Raw genomic sequence first — 20912 nt, 5'->3', positions numbered from 1 at the left:
GACCTAAATATATTTTAAAAATTAACTCAGAATGGATCACAGACTTAAATACAAAATATAAAGCTACAAAACTTTTGGAAGAAAGCAAGAGATCTTTGAAACCTAGGACTTATCAGATAGTTTTAAAATGACATAAAAAACATAATCCATAAAAGAAAAACTAAAAATTGACTTTATAAAATTAAAGAACCTATGAAAGACTTTGTTGATAGTAGGAGAAGACAGGTACAGATAAAATATTGTAAGCTGCATATTTGATAAAGGACTCTCATCTAGAATATATAAAGAAAATTCTAAACTCAATAGCAAAAACCAAACAATCCAATTTGAAATGGACAGAAGTAATAAAGACATTTCATCACAGAGCATATACAGACAGCAAATAAGTATATGGAAAAATGTCCGATGTCATTGGTCATCAGAGAAATGCAATTCAAAATCACAATAAAATATCAATTTATACTGTTTCTATTGTTTAGTTGCATGGGACATTTTTGTGACTCCACAAACTGCAGTCTGCCAGGCTTTTCTGTCCATAGGATTTTGAATACTGGGGTGGGTTGCCATTTCCTTCTCCATGGGCTCTTCCCAACCCAGGGATCCAACCCATATTCTTGCTTGGCAGGCAGATTCTTTACCACTGGGAAGCCCTAATATTAATATACACTCAATTCAGTTCAGTTCAGTTCAGTCGATCAGTCGTGTCCGACTCTTTGCGACCCCATGAATCGCAGCATGCCAGGCCTCCCTGTCCATCATCAGCTCCCGGAGTTCACCCAGACTCACGTCCATCAAGTCAGTGATGCCATCCGGCCATCTCATCCTCTGTCGTCCCCTTCTCCTCTTGCCCCCAATCCCTCCCAGCATCAGAGTCTTTTCCAATGAGTGAACTCTTCGCATGAGGTGGCCAAAGCACTGGAGTTTCAGCTTTAGTATCATTTCTTCCAAAGAAATCCCAGGGCTGATCTCCTTCAGAATGGACTGGTTGGATCTCCTTGCAGTCCAAGGGACTCTCAAGAGTCTTCTCCAACACCACAGTTCAAAAGCATCAATTCTTCAGCGCTCAGCCTTCTTCACAGTCCAACTCTCACATCCATACATGACCACAGGAAAAACCATAGCCTTGACTAGACAGACCTTTGTTGGCAAAGTAATGTCTCTGCTTTTTAATATGCTGCCTAGGTTGGTCATAAGTTTCCTTCCAAGGGGTAAGCATCTTTTAATTTCATGGCTGCAGTCACCATCTGCAGTGATTTTGGAGCTCCAAAAAATAAAGTCTGCCACTGTTTCCACTGTTTCCCCCTCTATTTGCCATGAAGTGATGGGACCAGATGCCATGATCTTAGTTTTCTGAATGTTGAGCTTTAAGCCAACTTTTTCACTCTCCTCTTTCACTTTCATCAAGAAGCTCTTTAGTTCTTCTTCACTTTCTGCCATAAGGGTGGTGTCATCTGAATATCTGAGGTTATTGATATTTCTCCCGGCAATCTTGATTCCAGCTTGTGTTTCTTCCAGTCCAGCGTTTCTCATGATGTAGTCTGCATAGAAGTTAAATAAGCAGGGTGACAATATACAGTCTTGATGTACTCCTTTTCCTATTTGGAACCAGTCTGTTAGGATGGCTTAAATAAAAACCTAGTGTCAACACTAAATGCTGGGGAAGATGCAGAGACCCTGGATCACTCATACTTTGATGGTGTAAATGTAACTGGCACAGACACTCTGGAAAATAGTTTGGAATTTCTTTAAAAACTAAACATGCAACTTCCATATGACCCAGTATTTTAACTTCCAGGCATTTGTCCTAGAGAAATAGAGATGTGTTCACACAAAAGAACCAGTGAAATAATTTTTATAGCAGCTTTACTAAAGTAATCCCCAACTGGAAACAAAACAGTTCCAGTTCCAGTTCAGTCTCTCAGTTGTGTCCGACTCTTTGCGACTCCATGAATCACAGCATGCCAGGCCTCCCTATCCATCACCTGCCAGGAGCTGGCATATTGCATATTGAGTGCATATTGCATATTGCATATTGAGTGCAGCACTTTCCACAGCATCATCTTTCAGGATCTGGAATAGCTCAACTAGAATTCTATCACTGCCGGGAGCCAGCGTGAGGCACTCCGCCCGTGGCAAAGGTCATGAGGAAGGAGGCTCGGCGTACGCAAAGGCGGGATCAAGCCTCAGGAGTCCCCCTGGAAATTCTCGAGCATCTACCCCCAAAACCAGAGTCTGCCTACTTTCTGCTTTGTGCTTTCACCTACACCTCTGACTTTATGGGGGGCTGTCCCCCACTACCTCTCTCTGAAAAAAGAGTTAGCTTACAGCTCCAGTTAATAATTCCTGGGTGTGACAGTGTTTCAACCTACAAACTCCTTTGGAAATCCTCTAGCCTGCCTGAATAGGTTTTTCCGGCCACATGTGATTGTTCAGAGCCTCCCAACTGTGAGAGGCGGGAGATGTTCTAAACTGTCTAAACACAGATTCCTTTGAGTAGTTAAAAGATTGATTAGAAATTGTATTGGTGAAGGGTTTTTCACTTATTGGGCCAATGTTTGCTGCTAAGTCTCCATACTCCTTACCTACTGTGTCCTTGGCAGTGTATTGATTGATATAATGGGTGTATAGAAATGTAAGTAGTAGCCTCAATGTTTGTAACCTTGGACCCTTGAGTTAATTCTTTTCTTGATTGAGCCCACCTCACCTTTGCCCTATAGGAATGCAGCTTTGTCCAGTGCTTTTTTGAAGGCTGGTGCCTGACTTTGGAATAATCACCTTTAGAGAAAGATAAGTTTCTTAAAATGTTAACAGGCCTCCTGGCCAGAAGATGATGTAATTCACCTGAACTTTTGCATATGATAAGTTTGAAAGCCTGGCTTCGATTAGGACCAGGAACTGCTGTCCTTGCATGACTCCACCCCTTCCCCCATTATCCTCTATGCACAACTTAAGGTATAAAAACTACTTTGGAAAATAAAGTGCGGGCCTTGTTCACCGAAACTTGGTCTCCCCATGTCGCTCTCTCTCCCAAATTCTGGCTGAGTCTCCATCTGGAGCGCGGAACCCGCCATGCTTGCTAATTATGCCTGGGCTTCTAAGATCCGACCAGGAAGGCCTCAGTGTCTCCTCTCCTTTGGGAGAATGGAAGGACGCCTGCGGCCTACGTAAGTGGTGCAAACTTCTTGTCTTGAAGTTTTGTTGGTCTCCTGTGTAAACCAAGCTACTCAGCCTCTTTTCTCCACTGAATTTTCCTACTGAGCTATCCTTATTCTATTACTCTTTATATCCTTAATTAACATTTAATTAAGCAATTGTTTCCTGATCCTCGCCTACACCGTCTCTCCTTCGAATACCCTGGATCAGCCGGGGCTGGACCCCAGCAATCACCAACTCCCAGGGTTCACTCAAACTCATGTCCATTGAGTCCGTGATGTCATCCAGCCATCTCATCCTCTGTTGTCCCCTTTTCCTCCTGCCCCCACACCCTCCCAGCATCAGAGTCTTTTCCAATGAGTCAACTCTTTGCATGAAATGACCAAAGTACTGGAGTTTCAGCTTTAGCATCATTCCTTCCAAAGAACACCCAGGGTTGATCTCCTTTAGAATGGACTGGTTGGATCTCCTTGCAGTCCAAGGGACTCTTCAAGAGTCTTCTCCAACACCACAGTTCAAAAGCACCAATTCTTCAGCACTCCGCTTTCTTCACAGTCCAACTCTCACATCCACACATGACTACTGGAAAAACAATAGCCTTGAATAGATGGACCTTTGTTGGCAAAGTAATGTCTCTGCTTTTCAATATGCTATCTAGGTTGGTCATAACTTTCCTTCCAAGCAGTAAGCATCTTTTAATTTCATGGCTGCAGTCACCATCTGCAGTGATTTTGGAGCCCAGAAAAATAAAGTCTGACACTGTTTCCACTGTTTCCCCATCTATTTCCCATGAAGTGATGGGACTAGATGCCATGATCTTTGTTTTCTGAATGTTGAGCTTTAAGCCAACTCTTTCACTCTCCTCTTTCACTTTCATCAAGAGGCTTTTTAGTTCCTCTTCACTTTCCTATTTGTCCTTAAATGGGAAATTCGTTGGACGAGTGGTGGAATGCTATTCACCAACCGCACACACACAACCTGGACGGATCTTCAGAGAATATCAGAGAGCGCTGTGGTTCACCCCCTCCTTCCTCCACCCCTGCAGGCTGGCGCAGTAGTAGCGCCCAGGATTGCGGGTTTCACTCCTGTGCCTGCAGCACCAGGAAGAAGCGAGAGAGGAAGAGGGACGCTGAGAAGAGAAGGAAGAGGAGACAGAGTCCATGCATTACAGTAGCCGCAACCAAGCCGCAGCCCAGCAGGACTACTGAGCTTCCACCAGCCACCCCGCTCAAGGATGTGCCCAGACCACCCGGGCATATGGGCAATGAAGCTATGGGCCCTTTGAACAGCCCCCTGATGTCACCCATATTCAGGATCAGACCACTATGCCCTATGTGCAGACCACCTATGTGACTTCTTATGGTCAGACGCTCCCTGTGCGCGCAGGCGCATTGTCAGCCTGTCCCCGCAGGCGCGTTGTCAGCCCGTTCAGGGGCACGGCACCGGGGTTTGTGATGCCATCACGGCTACAGTTACCACCACTTCTCCGCTGCCATCCCGGCCTCTTACGCAGTTCAGTCTGCATATGGCACTCAGTGTGGGCAACAGCTGGCAACCACAGGGCCTGCAGGACTGTAGGATGGTAAAAAACCCCCTGAGACAAATCACCCTCAGTCTAGCATGAAAGGTTATAAGCAGCCCAGCCTTCCCCAGGTACCTGGGAGCTATCCCATGATGCCAGTCCCATCGCCACCGTCCTATCCTCCCACCAGCTAGTCCTCTGCACAACTGACTAGTTAGGATCAGAGCAGTTCCAGAAGAACATCTGGGGGCAAACGAGCAACGATGGACGCTCTGTAGCTGCTATGGTTGACAAAGCAGCTCCGGGGCAGCCCCAAATGGGATCCCGTAGTCAGACTCCAAGTCAATATAGCCAACTGAGCGGCAGCTAGGGATGGCAGAGTTCATACCCACGGGACCACCCCAGGAGCAAGGGTGTTTATGGTCAAGAGTCTGGAGGATTTTCTGGATTAGAAGAGAACCAGAGCGTGAGTGACCTCAATAACCCACGCAGGGGAAGAGGGGGATTTAGTTGTGGAGGTATGGGCAGAGGTGAGTAGGAAGGAGCACCCCAGGGAACAGTGATAAGTGCAAACCTTTCCCCTTATATAAGACATTTATTTCTTCATTTCCATGAATAATCTGATAAGCCCAAGCTGTCCTCCAAAACGTGGAAATGTCATCTCTGTGGCATGTCTGTAGCAGCAGGTTGCTTTCTTCCTTGCCAATATACTTGGTTGGGTTGAAGAGAATAAAGAATGCTTTTGAAACTAGAGCTTTCTGTTCCCTTCATAGCTTCCAGAGGTTGAAATCCTCTGTGGGTAATAGACTTTGGGAAGAACACACAGAACCCTTCTAACAACCCCAGGTTTTTAACTAATTGTTTCTGAATGGCTGTCTTGAAATTCCTGGAGTGTATACTGCAGATAAGGAGTGCAGCTGTTTTCCACGTCTGTCCTCATGTTCTGTCTGTACTTGGGACTGTTGAGTGTAATGATGAAGATCTCAGTCCCATAACCCTTAACTATGGCCTGAGGTGCACCTGGCACACAGAGAAGCCCAAAAGGTTTGTTATTTTTTTCTTTGAAAAATTAACTAATGGATTTTAATTGGAAACTAATTACTTTACAATATTATAGTGGTTTTTGCCTTACACTGACATGAATCAGCCATGGGTGTACATGTGTTCCCCATCCTGAACTCCCCCTCCCACCCTCCCCATCCCATCTCTCAGGGTCATCCCAGTGCAACAGCCCTGAGCACCCTGTGTCATTCATCGAACCTCGACTGGTGATCTATTTCACATAAGCCCAAAAGATTTTTACAGAGTGTATATATATATATATATATACTTTTTTTACAGAGTATATATATATATATATATATATATATATATATACACACACAGAGTGTGTGTGTGTGTGTGTGTGTGTAGGATAGGATAACTCTCCCCATTGGGGATTTTGAAAAATCTGAATTGGTTTGACCATTTTGATTGATGGCATAATCTGGTTTAGAAAATTTTATTTAGATCAGTAACATAACTGCTGCCTGTGCCTGCCCTTCCCCTCCGTCCTCCCATACCTTCTTCCCCTTCTGGTGTCTATACTCTGATGAAGGTGAAGTATAATGTTGTTTAACATAATCCAGAAGGCTTCATTCTATGTGTGTTTTATCCCAGTATAGACTAGTAAAAAATTATGCAGAATGTTAATATAAATTGTATTTGATGCCATGATTGGTTTAAGGAAAAACTGAATAGAATTTCTTTAAAAATATACATCAAGACGAAATACATTAAAAAGTTGATCTTTTCTAAAAAGCCAGTGTCAAAAGCTTGCATGCGGAGTCCGTGTGGTGGTGTAAATGTGTCGTATCTTGACAGTATCAATGCCAACATCCTAGTTGTGTTACTGTTCTATAACTGTGCAAGATGTCGCCCCTGTGGAGACCAGGTAAAGGATTCCTGAGACCTCTTTGTATTATTTCTTACAACTACATGTGAGTCTCCAGTGATCTGAAAGTAAAAAGTTTAATTTTAAAAGTATTGATCTTCATGTTAACATATAGATATATTGGCTTGCCTTCTGTTTAGCAGAGTGATTAGGTAAAGAGTTCCCTGCTCCACAATCCTCTGCCATATCTGACCTACCATTTATTTTATTACTTTTTTACAATGAAATATAGTTGATTTACAATATTGTGTCAGTTTCAGATATATAGCATAGTGTTTCTGCAGATTATACTCCATTATAACTTATTATGAGATAATGGTATAATGTCTGTGCCATATAATATATTCTTGTTTCTTATCTATCTTATATAATATATAGTAGTTCATATCTGTTAATACCACACTGATAGTTTTGTCTCTCCTCTCTTCCATCTCCTCTTTGGTGACCATAATTTGTTTTCTATGTAACCAAGACATGGTTGCTAACCAATTGTCTGACAAATGAATGGATACGAAAGATACACACACACACACACACACACACACACACGACCTCCCTGGTAGCTTAGATGGTAAAGAATCTGCCTACAATGCAGGAAACTCAAGCTCAGTCCTTGGTTTAGGAAGATACCCTGGAGGAGGGCATGGCAACCCACTCCTGTTTCCTTGCCTGGAAAATTCCATGGACAGAGGAGCCTGGCAGGCTACTGTCCAAAGGGTCACACAGAGTTGGACATAACTAAAGCAACTTATTAGGCATGCACATGCACAGATATAGACATGTGTATATTACAGAGACACACATGCATAGGCATACTCTGCAGCCTTAAAAAAGGAAGGAAATCCTGCCTTTTGTGACAGCAGTGACAAAATGAGGGCATTATGCCAGGTGAAATAAGACAAACAGTGTAAAAACATATATGAAATGGTAGGCTTCCCAGGTGGCACTAACGGCAAAGAATCTGTCTGCCAACGCAAGAGACTCGAGAGAAGAGAAAATGGCAACCCACTCCAGTATTCTTGCCTAGAGAATCCATGGACAGAGACACCAAGGGGTCACAAGATTGAACATGACCTAGCAACTCGTCTACCGCCATACACACATATACAATTCTGTCATTTGCAGCAACATGCACGGACCTAGAGATTACTATACTTCGTGAAATTTTATCACTTATATGTGGAAATTAAAAAAAAATACAAATGAATCTATATGCAAAACAGATTCAGTGTACTTTGAGATGCTTCTCTACTGCAGTTCCTCCACAACTATTTATTGCCTTAAACTTCAAAGGCCACATCAGCCATTGTGAGATACAATTTTGCACTACAACATTATGATAACTTTGCTAAAAATTGAGGGAAAATTGTAAAACAATTGCTCATTTTATTTAGGAATTCTTGACCTCATTTTTATTGACGTTTCGTTTTTGGTATCATACTCTGAGAAAATTGTCAGATATTTTGAAAGAATGATAAGTAATAATGATATGATACTTAAACCTAAAAAAATATTTACTAAAACCGGAGTATAGTCTGTGTTTTTAAAGAAAATGAGTGCAGGGGTGTTTATTTTTGGAAAGACTGAGGTTGTCCAGATGATGGTGCTAGAACAGTGTTTTTAAATCATGTGAGAACTGGAAACTCATTCTGGGTCATTCAATGTCATTGATGGATCCTTATTAAACACATTTTAAAATGATTTTTCCAGGCCAATCATCATTGCCATTGTTTTCATCATCAAATACATATGGGAAAGTTCACAGTCTTTGTGGCTTTCACAGCAATGCCAGAAATCCTTAAAAGGCCAAGCAACTCTGTTCACACCAGGAATTATTAAATTCATTTCACTTATTCATGAAGTACCTGTTTAACTTATTAAAGGGACATACTCATAAATAGAAGAGCTTATTAAGAAGGCCAGCTAGGCATCCCCACTATAATGTAAATATCTTTTAATGAGGTTGTCAGATAGGTTCATAGCCAAGAGATTTTTCATATGTTGTATGTAGAAAAGAAGTATTTTTCAGTTATAATCATTAACATGGGGATTAAATTAAATGACTGAAGAAGAAGTTGATTTTTACATATAAGAAAAGTAACATCTTACTAGTAGTAAAAGAAAATGAATGATATACATGTTTTATATAACTGTAGTGAAAAACAACATGGTCAGAGATCTGACTAACACTCAATGTAGCCATGATTCCACTTTGGTTTATGAAAGAAAGTTGACCTTGAGACTTTCAGAATTGGAAAAAATAAAACCACACAGAACAGAGAACAAATGATAGGAAGAAAAGTCTTTTTTCTTGACTGTCTTTACGCTTGTAAAATGTACTTTATCATTTCTCACCTGGGTATTAAGCCTTATGTCAAGCTGAAGAACTATCAGAAGAAAGCAAAGAAACGGCTTCTCAAAATGTGCAATTTTATTGCATACATCTGAACTCTGTCTTGTAGGTGTCAGATTACAAAGACTATAGCATATAAAAGTAACCCTTCTCAAAACATGAACTTTTTCCAACCCTCAGAATAAAGGAAAATTGATGCATTTTCACACTGAGTACTGAAAAATAAATTCACATTCCCTCATTCTGTCTCTCTCTTACACACACACACACACACACACACACACCACTGTGAATAATTTAATCTCTTTTTAATTACCATTCTAGTCTCCTATTTCCTACTTGCCTATGATCCAGAACAGAGCTATAATTATCAATTTACACTGTACATTTACAGAGAATTTCATATAATTTAAAGGCTTCATAAATGTATTTTATTGTTTGCTTTTAGCACATGTCTTAGAGCTGAAAATGCTGATCATCTAGTTCCTGGATGTCAGTAAAAGAGAAATGAAGTAAATTGTGCCTCCTGCGAAGTGTAGGGACCTCCAAAGAGGAAAATCCAGAATTGCAGGCATTGTTTCTATGAAGATGACCCTCAGGTTTCTACCCTAAGCTGCCTAGGAGAGGCCCAGCTTTAGCAGTGTGTGCTGAGTAGTTCCATCTGCGTGTTCCATTTACATTTGACCCATGTACCTTAACTCAGTTAATATCTCTTCCCCTGTGGTTTCCATATTGTGTTAATTTGCGGTATCTTTCTCCCTGGGACCCAGATGGGACGCTTATACCCTTCTTGCACTCTCTCTGGGAGCTCTTTCTCACATTTCATCCAGTAGTGGGCTAATTCTGCAGATTTTATTCTTTCTCTACAAAATATCTTGGTTGCTTTTCTCTTTGTCGTTCCAATGTTACCTGCTATCAGCCAGGTCTTATTGTTTCTCAAATAGATTGTGGTCATCACTCTCCTCTACTTTTTTCCTATTTCAGGACATCCACATGCTGTTGATCACTCTCCTAATCACTACCTTCAGCATCTCTCCATCAACTACTGAGTTAAGCCCCAAATCCTCATCATCAGTATGCTGGGTTATCTCTCCTTCAGACTGAGTTATGTGTATCCCAGCCTTGCTGTATTGACTTTTCTGAAGACACCCTAATTTTCCTGCTAGCTCCTGCTCTCTTTGTGGATTAACCTACCAAACCCAACTCCTGTTGAATACTACTTCAGTCTTAGACACATGTTTCAAATGCCACATTCTCAGAAAACCCTCTTCTGCCCACCGTTTGGTCCCTGTCATGCCATGGGAGTTTTGCTCTAATCGTACCTTCCCTCATATTATTGTCATTTTTGCCGGTATCTTTCCTGTCTTGGATTGTAAGCTTTCTGAGGACAGAATCTTTAATTTATCATCAAATTTTCCAAATATCCAGGTCTAAGGATTCAGTGAAGTGGAGAGTATATATTTATTTAACTGAAGTATTAATAAAATGAATTTAAATGAAAGTAAAATTGAATATTTTTGTTGTTAATTTTATCATGAAATTACTTTTCCCTTACCCAGCTTTCAAACATTGCTTCAAAAAGTGTTGCTTAACAAAAACATATTTTAGTTTCCATGAAAGATTTTTATGCTTGAAAGTGAAGGTGAAGTCACTCAATTGTGTCTGACTCTTTGCGACCCCATAGACTATAGCCTACAAGTCTCCTCCATCTATGGAATTTTCCAGGCCAGAATACTGGAGTGGGTTGCCATTTTCTTCTCCAGGGGATCTTCCTGACCCAGGGATTGAAGCCGGGTCTCCCGCATTGCAAGCAAATGCTTTTATTGTCTGAGCCACCACAGACATTTTTTATAAGTATTTTTTATAAGTTGGCTAAAGCTCAGATATCAGTAATATCAGCAAAGGACAGGAAAACATTACAAATGCAAGGACTAACTTGTATCATCAGCAAATACTTATTTGTTAACAGCACTAACCCAAGCAGGGTATCAAATGTAAATCAATGCTTGACTTGGGAATAAAATGAACACGTGTACACCCATGGCAGATTGATGTTGATGTATGGAAAAACCAATACAATATTGTAAAGTAATTAGCCTCCAATTAAAATAAATAAATTTATATAAAAAAAGAAATAAAATGAAAGCAATCCTCAAGTTTTCTCTATTGCACTACTACAGTTTTAGTTTTCACCAGTGGTAACAATTTCTACCCTTAATGTTAGAGAACAGCTTCACAGTTGTTTAACTATCATTCACTTATTCTTTCTTCTTGCTATTTAATAAACATTTATTGGTCAATAGGGCATAGGGGATCAAAATTGTCTTTATTTTGCTCTTACGTCTACTACTATAGCTTGATGGAAATGCGGACTGAAGCTCATCATAATACATGTTAAATTCTCCCTGGGCCTCTAAGTGCTGAAAGGACTGTAGTTTGGGGGAGGAGAATGTAGGTTTCAGTAGGAAAGACAGAAGACCTTTCAAAATTCTGAAACATTTGAGTAGGGAATTGAATTTTTCTAGTTGTCCACCCAGACAAGGAAGGTAACAGCATCCTGGAGAGAAGTAGGTACATGTGAACAGAAGCAGGGTGGGGAGGAGCCAGGTCAGGCTTGAAGATTGTGGCTTTGCACAACTAGAGCAGGAGTGAGTGAACGCCAGCCAGGCACAACCTGCCAAGACTTGGGGATTTTACGAGGCCTGCAGATATGGGGAGGTGCCGAGCAAGTGGATGCTTCAGGTGTTATCATAGGAAGAGTTTGGGTAACAGAACAGAAGGATGTGAATGGACAAGCCCACATGTTAGTGGTGAGTCAATGGAAAGTTCATGGGTCAGTGAGATCAACAGATAAACTCTTTACTTAAGATGTAAGAAGGACTTCTATTCAGACCAAAGCTTTAAGGCAGAAGAGAATAAGTTACATCAAAGTGACATCCAATAATACTTACAGTCTGAAAATATTCACGGATTTATCCCCTCTGGGCTATGTAGAATTCATCCCAGATGGGTAAATGCCTCCTGTCTGTTCCCAGACGAGGTTAGGGGAGGAAATGCCACAACCACTCAGGCTTGCAATGTTGCACAGACCTGTCTGGGTGTCCCTTTGGTCTAGCCTAAATTTATTTTCCTGTAGTTTAAGCTCATTTCCTCTTTTCCATCCTTAGGGGAGGTAAAGAACAGATGGTCATAAACCACCAGATAATGACCCTTTATAGACTGGAGACACATATTAAATCATCTCTCAGCCCTCGCTTTCCTGAGTTAAAACAATAGGAACTCTCTATCAGTCTTACTCTTAGGTTTGCTATTCTAAATCTGTATCTTTGTTTTCTTATAGTGACCAGCTTTTTCTCATCTCACTTAGATGTTCAAATACAGATAAGATGAGAATCTTTAACAAATGCGTAATTATTTACAATTACATATTTATATATTCCAACTACACATTCCATATGGAAGCATTTATTCTGGGATCTCTGATTCTGTAATAATTGAAGATCATGTTACATTAAAAGAATAAAACAAAACACCCTCAGCTTGTTACTTACTGACATCCCAACCACTAGGATTCCACATACTTTTGGTAAACTTGTACTGAGTCAATCTTCTAATTTATGTTTGTAAATTCTAACTTTTTAAAAAATTGTAGTAGTAACTTGTTTCATTTCTTTGAATCCCTCTGCTCCTTGCCATTGAATTTTTTTTTCCATTTCTGGCATTTTCTCCTTCTTTGGCATTGCTCGACAATTATTATTTATTTTACCTCAAGTAACAGTCAGAAATAGTTCAGATTTCTGCATCTCCTAACTTTTAAAGATTTTACAACTCCTTGCCCTTTTGAAAGTATTACAAACTTCCGTTTGTACCAGTCTTCTCCAAGAAGATGGGGGCCTTTGCTGTGTGCTATTCCTCTGCCTGCCCGACACACTCACTGAAAGAAGGGCTGAAGGTCGAGTACTGAGCGCTTCCTTTGGGCCAGACTCTGGGGTGGGCCCAGGGACAACTGTGAGTCATCCTGCCCTGCTCTCCGGGGGCTCTGGGCCCTGGGTGGAGGGACTTCTCTGGCACATTCTTCACAGGGACTGGATGCAACCGAATATCTCAGAAGTTTGAACTTTAGGTGATTATGTGAAATATGGTATTATTCTTGAAGTTATTTGCAGATCAAGAAAATGTTAGATTTCCACTGATTGTTCCTTCTGAGAGGTTCAAATGCATGCCGCCTTTCTAGTCTATTGCTTGCTGTTGTTGTTCAGTGACTAAATTGTGTCTGACTCTTTGTGACCCCGTGGACTGCAATACGCCATGCTTCCCTTCCCTTCACTATCTCCCAGAGTTTGCTCAAATTCATGTCCGTTGAGCCAGTGAAGCTATCTAACCATCTCATCCTCTGCCACCACCCTTCTCCTTCTGCCTTCAGTCTTTCCCAGCATCAGGTTCTTTTCAAATGAGCCGGCTCTTCACATAGGTGGCCAAAGTATTGGAGCTTCAGCATCAGTCCTTCCAATGAATCCCAGTCTATTAGCTATGATTTAATAATAAGCTAGACTAATTGTCTCATAATATCAGTGTTTAATAAATAGGAGGTTAATGCTGGGGTGGATAGTTGAAATATGCTAGGAATAAATCCTAGAGCCTCTACGTGATTATTAACTGGTACTAAAAAAGAAAACCAAAATGTGACCTTTCCCTTTGTCCCCTCAATCCTCACAATCTCTCTGGATCCTAGTAAGTTCAGACATCTGAGAAGAAACTTTGAACAATTTTCAGAGAAGAGCATTTTCCCTGGTCTTCCATTCACCTGAGCCACGTTTCCAGGTGGACAATGAGATCCACAGGTTTCTTTCCCACAGAGCCTGACATAGGCAGGCACTGTGACTTTGCGTCTACAACCAAGGTTCATGCTCAGTGGAAGTCCAATTACACGAAGGACTGAGGATTCTCTTAGTCAGGATCTCATTCTAAGGGAAGATGAAGTCCAACACAAGCATTTTGATCTGGTAACCAAGTATCAAAACTGAAGAAAGTGTTAGTCACTCAGTCGTGTCTGACTCTTCGAGACCCCATACAGCCTGCCAGGCTCCTCTGTCCATGGAATTTTCCAGGCAAGAATACTAGAGTGGGTTGCCATTTCCTTCTCCATCAGAACTGAAGGGGGCAGTAATTAAAACACAAAAGGGTTGTCTCTGATCTGAAGCTATTTCTAGTTTTGTCTGACGGAATCATATCTATATTCTAGGAAAAGAGAGATCAGTAAATATAACTCTACATGGTTAAGTCTGTAGAAAAATCTCTAAGAATTTAAAAGTAAGCAGCCCTAACACAGAAGCTGAAAAAGAGGCAATATAACAATTATTATAATCTCATTTGGACCAGAGCCCCAGAGAAACTGAAGCATATAATCATGTCATTAAGCTATACCACAGAATCTGAAGCAAGAACAATGAATCCCATTTTACAGATGAGGGTTGGCGAGTGATTATTGCATCACTCCAGGGGCATCTTTCACTGTATTCTATCGAGAATGGTGCCTCGCCCTCAAGAGCACAGCTGGGAGGTCTAGATTTGGATTCCAAGTTTACTTTGTTAAGTGGCCGAGATCTGTCTGGATCTAAGCCACCTGGTTTGTCTGGCGCTAACAGACCCAGAAAGCTAACCAGGAGTTCACAATCAATGGGTTTATAAGGTATTTGTCAAATCACTGCTAGTAAGGAAGGTCTCTGTTTCCTCTGGTCTCCTATTTTCCCCTAGAAATGGCTTGGGTGCAGGGCTTTTGTTTTGGGCGATCTCAGCCTTGAGCTTTGTTTGCTTGTTTACTTCCTCTGCTGCATCCTTGTTTAGGTTCCCAGCCGTATTTTTCCCCCTCTGCTTATTTGTTTGAGAGCAACTGCTTGTGTCATTTCCTTCATCCTTGGCTTGTACTTTGCCTTTTTACGACCTGCGGTGCTGGAAGGGCCAGTGATGAGGGGATGTGCAGGCCAGCGATCAGTGGGCTGGGGACGCCAGGGAGCAGGCGTGCTGCCAGCAGTGGGGCACCAGCTGAGCTCAGGAAGGCAGCAGGGGCTCGGTTCCTGAATAAAAATAGGCCTGAGTTCCTGCTGCAGCCGCCGAGGCACTGCCCGGCTCAGGGAACGGAAGCAGACGCCACACAGGCCTGCACGCTGTGTTTATGTTTGGTGCCCTCACTACTCAAGTGCACGTTCCCACTGGGCCACTTTACACCCACATTGTTGTTATCGCTGTTTGTTTTTTAAGGTCACATTTTATTAAGACAAGAATAACTAGGTTTTTCTAAACTCTTAGCTCACCCATTCTTCCTCTGTTTTGGGTGTTCAGCTTAATGTCTTTTAAAAATCAATTTAAAAATGATCCTTTTCTTAATATAAAAATGTTCATTATAGAAATTTTGAAGAAGTAGCAGTATAAAGAAAAAAAATTCCCTTTGATTCCAGCACCCGAATATAATAACTATCATATCTATATACTTACATACTTCTAATTTGTTCTTAAGGCACAGGCAGGTACCTTAGTAAAGAATGAGAAAGTTTTCATGGTTTTGTTTCAGAAGTTTACTTGTTTTCAACGTTTACATTTTCGCTACTTAGAAAAAACATTTTATAGAAAATACTATGCAAAGTTTCACTCTGTAGTTTTGAATAAACTAGTATTTTCATACAATAAAATGTAGCAGTTCCCAGTGTTCAAATGCATTCCCTTGTGTAACCATCACAACCAAGATGAAAGCATCCGGGTCACTTCAGCAAGGTGCTTTGAGCCCCCCACTGCAATCCACCTCCATCCCTGCTCCCTGCTGCAGGCAGACACCGCTTTATGTCACTATCAGCTAGACATGCTGTTTCCAGACTTTTGTATAAATGGAATCACAGTATGCACTCCTTTGTGTCTAGCTTCTTTCCCTCAGCGTATTTCTCACACATGGTAATAATCACATATGATTATACTCACATGTACTTTAAAATTTGCTTTTCTTCATTTCATATCATAAGCATTTTCCACATCACTAATTATTCCCTTAAAATTTAATTTCCCATGATTATACATTAATTTGTTTTAGGGATATACCATAATTTATCTCATAATTAAGATCTTGTTGTTAATTGCTTCTTTGTTTCAACAGTTTGATTTTATAATCAAGAATGATTATTTCTGAATTATATATGTTTGTATACATGACCTAATTTCTGAGGGATAAATTTCTATAAAGGGACTTGTTAAGTTAGAAGGCAGGCAAATTAATAAGGCTTTTAATATTGTGCTAGTTTAATTTCTCACAAGCAATATATACAAATATGTGAAGACAAATAACATTTTGAAGTTGGATGGGAACCTGCAAAAATATCAGGTTTGGTGGCCCTTAACCAATGGGTGGACACACCTATGGAGTTCTTTTAACATGCACATGCATTTTATCTAACTTGGTATGTATTTATGAGGCTCAGATCATTGTTGTTTTCGTTTTAAGCTCCTCAGATGATTCTATTGTACACTCCATGTTAAGAAGCACCTTATTTTTACAGATGAAGAAAATGAATCCAAGACAGGCTCACTAAAGCCTCTTGAGTGCCCTGTGTTGTTTTTATTTCACTGGGTGAACTTGCCTTTACACTGAATACCCAGTACCTGGAAGACAATCAGGATTAAGCAGCTAGGTCTCTCCATGGTAGATCTGTACCTTAAAAGAACTTACAAGGTGATGAAGTTGATGAAAGTGCCAGGAACACCTCAGTGTTGAATTGCTCAGTCACGTCCAACTCTTTTCAGACTCCATGGGCTGTAGCCCTCCTGGCTCTTCTGAGCATGGAATTTTCCCTGGCAAGAATACTGGAGTGGGTTGCCATTTCCTCCTCCAGGGGATCTTCTCGACTCAGGGATTGAATTCATGACTCCTGATTCTCCTGCATTGCAGGTAGATTCTTTACCGCTGAGCCACCAGGAAAGCCCAGGATCACCTCAGATGACTCCCCAGTGGAAAGGGATCTCAAACAGAATATAACTCAAAAATTTACTTGGATGCACTGCTCAGATCTGAAGTAAACTTTCCTTGACTTTGTCCCCACTCCCCAATCCCCAACGCCACCTTTTCACATTCCTCTTAGAGGAGACAGAGAAGCAAAGGACTGGCTCACTTGAGCTCAAGAAGGAGTCCTTTAATTCACCACATCTATTGTCCTGGGTTCGTTGCTGGTTTTCCTCTGCACTCCAGCTCCCAGAGTGATTACTATCTGTTTCTGCCATCTTCTCTTGCAACCAAAGGGGAACAAGGGAAGCAAGACACCTTCTACAGCTTCTCTTCCCCAAGCACAGACTGCCTCAGCTTGCTGCCCAGGCTACCATGTCTATTCCATAATTTCTCTGGGTTCCAACAGTCTACCTTCAGGAAGGGCAAGTGCCTTTCACCCAATTGTCATTACATAAGCCACAACGTGGGCTTCCCTGGTAGCTCAGCTGGTTAAGAATCTGCCTGCAGTGTGGGAGACCTGAGTTGTTCAATCCCTGGGTTGGGAAGATCCCCTGGAGAAGGGAACAGCTACCCACTCCAGTCTTCTGGCCTGGAGAATTCCATGGACAGAGGAGCCTGGAAGGCTACAGTCCATGGGGTCACAAAGAGTCAGACACCTCTGAGCGACTTTCACTTTGAAGCCACAAAGTATTTCTTCATTGAATTGCTGATGTCTAACAAAGATTTTAGTGAGTTGGTTCTTTGAGATTGTATCCACTATTGTCATAGTCCCTCACCCTGCGACTAGGTGAGTCTGGAGAGCCACCTTGTGAATCTGGACCATTCTTTTTTTTTTAAGCTGAGCCACATGGCTTGCAGAATCTTAGTCTGCTGACCAGGGACCAAACCTGGGCCAAAGCTCTGAAAGCACCAATGGACTGTTTTCCCTTAGAGTGAGTACTTTCTCTCTGGACCCCCTAAAGTAGCTCCATATTCAACAGACAGTTGGCCCATCCTCCTCAAGAGTTCTCTGGGCATGCCTGCTTCCTGGGAGAAACAGTGAGATGTCAAGGTGGGAGTCCTATTTTTACCTGCCTAGTCATTCCTAGACACGATTTTTAGCATAGTGTCATTTCCCATAGCCACAGCACTCCATCTGCAAGACATCAGGACTTCAGTTATAAATGATTAAAAAGCAAAAAAAAAAAAAAAAAACAAAAACACCCCCTAAAGAGGGACTTTAAGTTTTCGCAAATAAAATTTACAAAGAGAAAAATGTCAAGTCAAATTATACAAGGATCCTAAAGCACTTTTCAGCACCTAGAATGAAGATAGAGTAATTTTTCTCACATAAAAGTCCCTAGAAATTAGTTTGTTAAAAGTACACATCTTCATAAATCATGAAAGGAAGAGCCATTTGCAACAATACCACCTCAGGAGACAGTTCCCTTTTAGAGGGTACATTTGCCTCTTCTTCCTGCAACTCTTTCATTACTGGGGACCCCAGATCTCCAAGTATTGATATATAATCCTCTTTTACAGGTTCACATAGGAGAGACCCTGATAATCAATCACTGGGCCTTTCTGATTGATTGACAAATTAATCAAATATTAATAGAAATTCCTGTTATCCAGTGAACTCGGCTTCCCTTGTGGCTCAGCTGGTAAAAAATTTGCCTGCAGTGTGGGAGACCTGGGTTCGATCTCTGGGTTGGGGAGATCTCCTGGAGAAAGGAAAGGCTACTCACTCCAGTATTCTGGCCTAAAGTGAACTCAAGACCCTGTTAGTAGAATGAAACACATATTGTACTAAAAAAAATTTGAGGGCATCAGAAAAGAGATGGAAAAAAATGGGGGCTCTGGATGTCCATGAAGTCACATATGGTCCCCAACTGACCTTTGAAAGTAGGTTTAGCTCATATAACTTCCTCAAGTCACAAATTCTGGTGTGAAAAAAAAAAAAAAAAAAAAAAAGAAACAAAGGAAAATATACTTTTCTCTGTTTTCCTAAATTGGACTTAATTTCTACCTTGAGCCCTATTTCTGTAGGTTTCTCTAGGGTGACTCAAGTCGCTCAGTGATTTCTTTACCATTTAAAGTGCAGGTTCAGACAAATTTACGAATTCTATCTTGTCTGAGCAGCAGATCCAAACTGAAACATCGCAGCATTGGTGAGAAGAGGAAATAACCAGTTTACCAAGCAATTTGCTCTAAAATATTTATATCTCTCACTTAGACCAAAGCATTTAAGCTTCAAATTGAGACTATAAATTTTGGGACTTGGGGATTTTGGTTCCCCTTCCCTCTACCATTGGATAGCATCAGCCTCACATCTCCCAGCTAAGGAAAAGGCGGCAGCGGGTGGAGAATGCTGCAGCGTTAAGGAATTCCACATTTTTGCTGTGTCTGCATTTACCTCATCATTTAAGCCTGGTCAAGGCTTATGAAACTGACATGGGGATGAGTAAGCAAGGCTATTATATCATTATGTTAGAGGTTTCTGCGGCCTTTCCTGCAGCTTCCCTCACGTCTCCCCACTTCTCTGCTGATTCCTTGGGGAAGAGACTGGGACTCTCCCAGAGGTGTCTATGGACAGGAGAGTCTGTGTTTTCTTGTCCCCAGTTTTCTCGGGGATGTGAAACGTGCTTTGTCCTAAAAGCACCGGAAGGCAGTTTCCCTCCCAGACTTCCTCCCCTGTAGCTCCTCTCCGCCTGCGTCTTCCCTTGCCAGGTCTCTGCTCATCTCCTCTGCTCATTCCAATTCTTTGCTGCACCTCCTTTTGCATCAAGATTATCACATATAAATTCGGTATTCTCTGGGTTATTATTATACAATAGATTTTTATTCTATAACCCTTCTTATCTAACTTTGGGTATATTACCATGTTTCCCACATTATTTCTTCCGGTTATGACACCTCCAACAAAGACTATGGTGTTGGGATGAATACTGAAATTAGCTGTGGACGCATTTTTCTTCTCCACTCCATGGTGAGTGCCTCAAAGACAGGAGCCAGTACCTGATGCAGCGCCTAACGTGTAGCAGGTATGCAACACATATTTAGTGAATATGTAATGAACGTATCCTTTTGCTAATAAAGGATGTCAGATTTCCTTTTTAAAGACTCATCTGCTTATGGTACATGTACTCAAGGAGAAAGCCAAAGGCAGTCTGCAGTCATTTAAATAATTTATCATTAATTACTGATTTACTGTAAAACGAGGCATTGTTTAATCTTCTTCCAAGCAATGATTCAAAGCCTGCAGATGAAGAGACCTTAGACTTCTACAATAAGATAAGACCCAACTTCCTGCTCGAGACTGTCAGAGACTACCGATTTATTAACGTCACAACAGCCTCAGTGATACTGTTTCCCAAGTAATACTCCAGTTTTTTCCCCATCATCTAGAATACATAACAGTATAAACAAAATTCACTGCTTGCTGCGCATACAACACAGATATCAAAAATGACAAATCAAATGGATAAAATATCAGAATGTCACAATCTTCTGCCTAATATTTGCATTGTGATTTGATTAAAGGATGTGAAGAAAGCTGAACGTGGAAGAATTGATGCTTTTGAACTGTGGTGCTGGGGAAGACTCTTGCGAGTCCCTTGAACTGCAAGGAGATCCAACCAGTCCATCCTAAAGGAGACCAGTCCTGGGTGTTTATTGGAAGGACTGATGCTGAAGCTGAAACTCCAATACTTTGACCACCTCATGTGAAGAGTTGACTCATTGGAAAAGACTCTGATGCTGGGAGGGATTGGGAACAGAGGAGAAGGGGACGACAGAGGATGAGATGGCTGGAGGGCATCACCGACTCGATGCACATGAGTTTGGGTGAACTCCGGGAGTTGGTGATGGACAGGGAGGCCTGGCATGATGCAATTCATGGAGTTGCAAAGAGTTGGACATGACTGAGCGACTAAACTGAACTGAACTGAAGCACTTTGTGTGTTTATAGATCCCTTTTGAATTCCTT

General features: G+C 41.3%; 1 pseudogene; it reads left to right on the top strand.

Annotated features, from left to right (window-relative positions):
• Positions 1 to 4170: 4170 nt before the first annotated feature.
• Positions 4171 to 20305, top strand: LOC112441597 (RNA-binding protein EWS-like; annotated as a pseudogene).
• The last annotated feature ends 607 nt before the right edge of the window (positions 20306 to 20912 follow it).

This window comes from Bos taurus, chromosome 15, assembly GCF_002263795.3.
Source record: "Bos taurus isolate L1 Dominette 01449 registration number 42190680 breed Hereford chromosome 15, ARS-UCD2.0, whole genome shotgun sequence".
NCBI lineage: Eukaryota > Metazoa > Chordata > Mammalia > Artiodactyla > Bovidae > Bos > Bos taurus.
The sequence above is the reverse complement of the archived record's forward strand: the minus strand, read 5'-3'. Positions and strand labels throughout refer to the sequence as shown.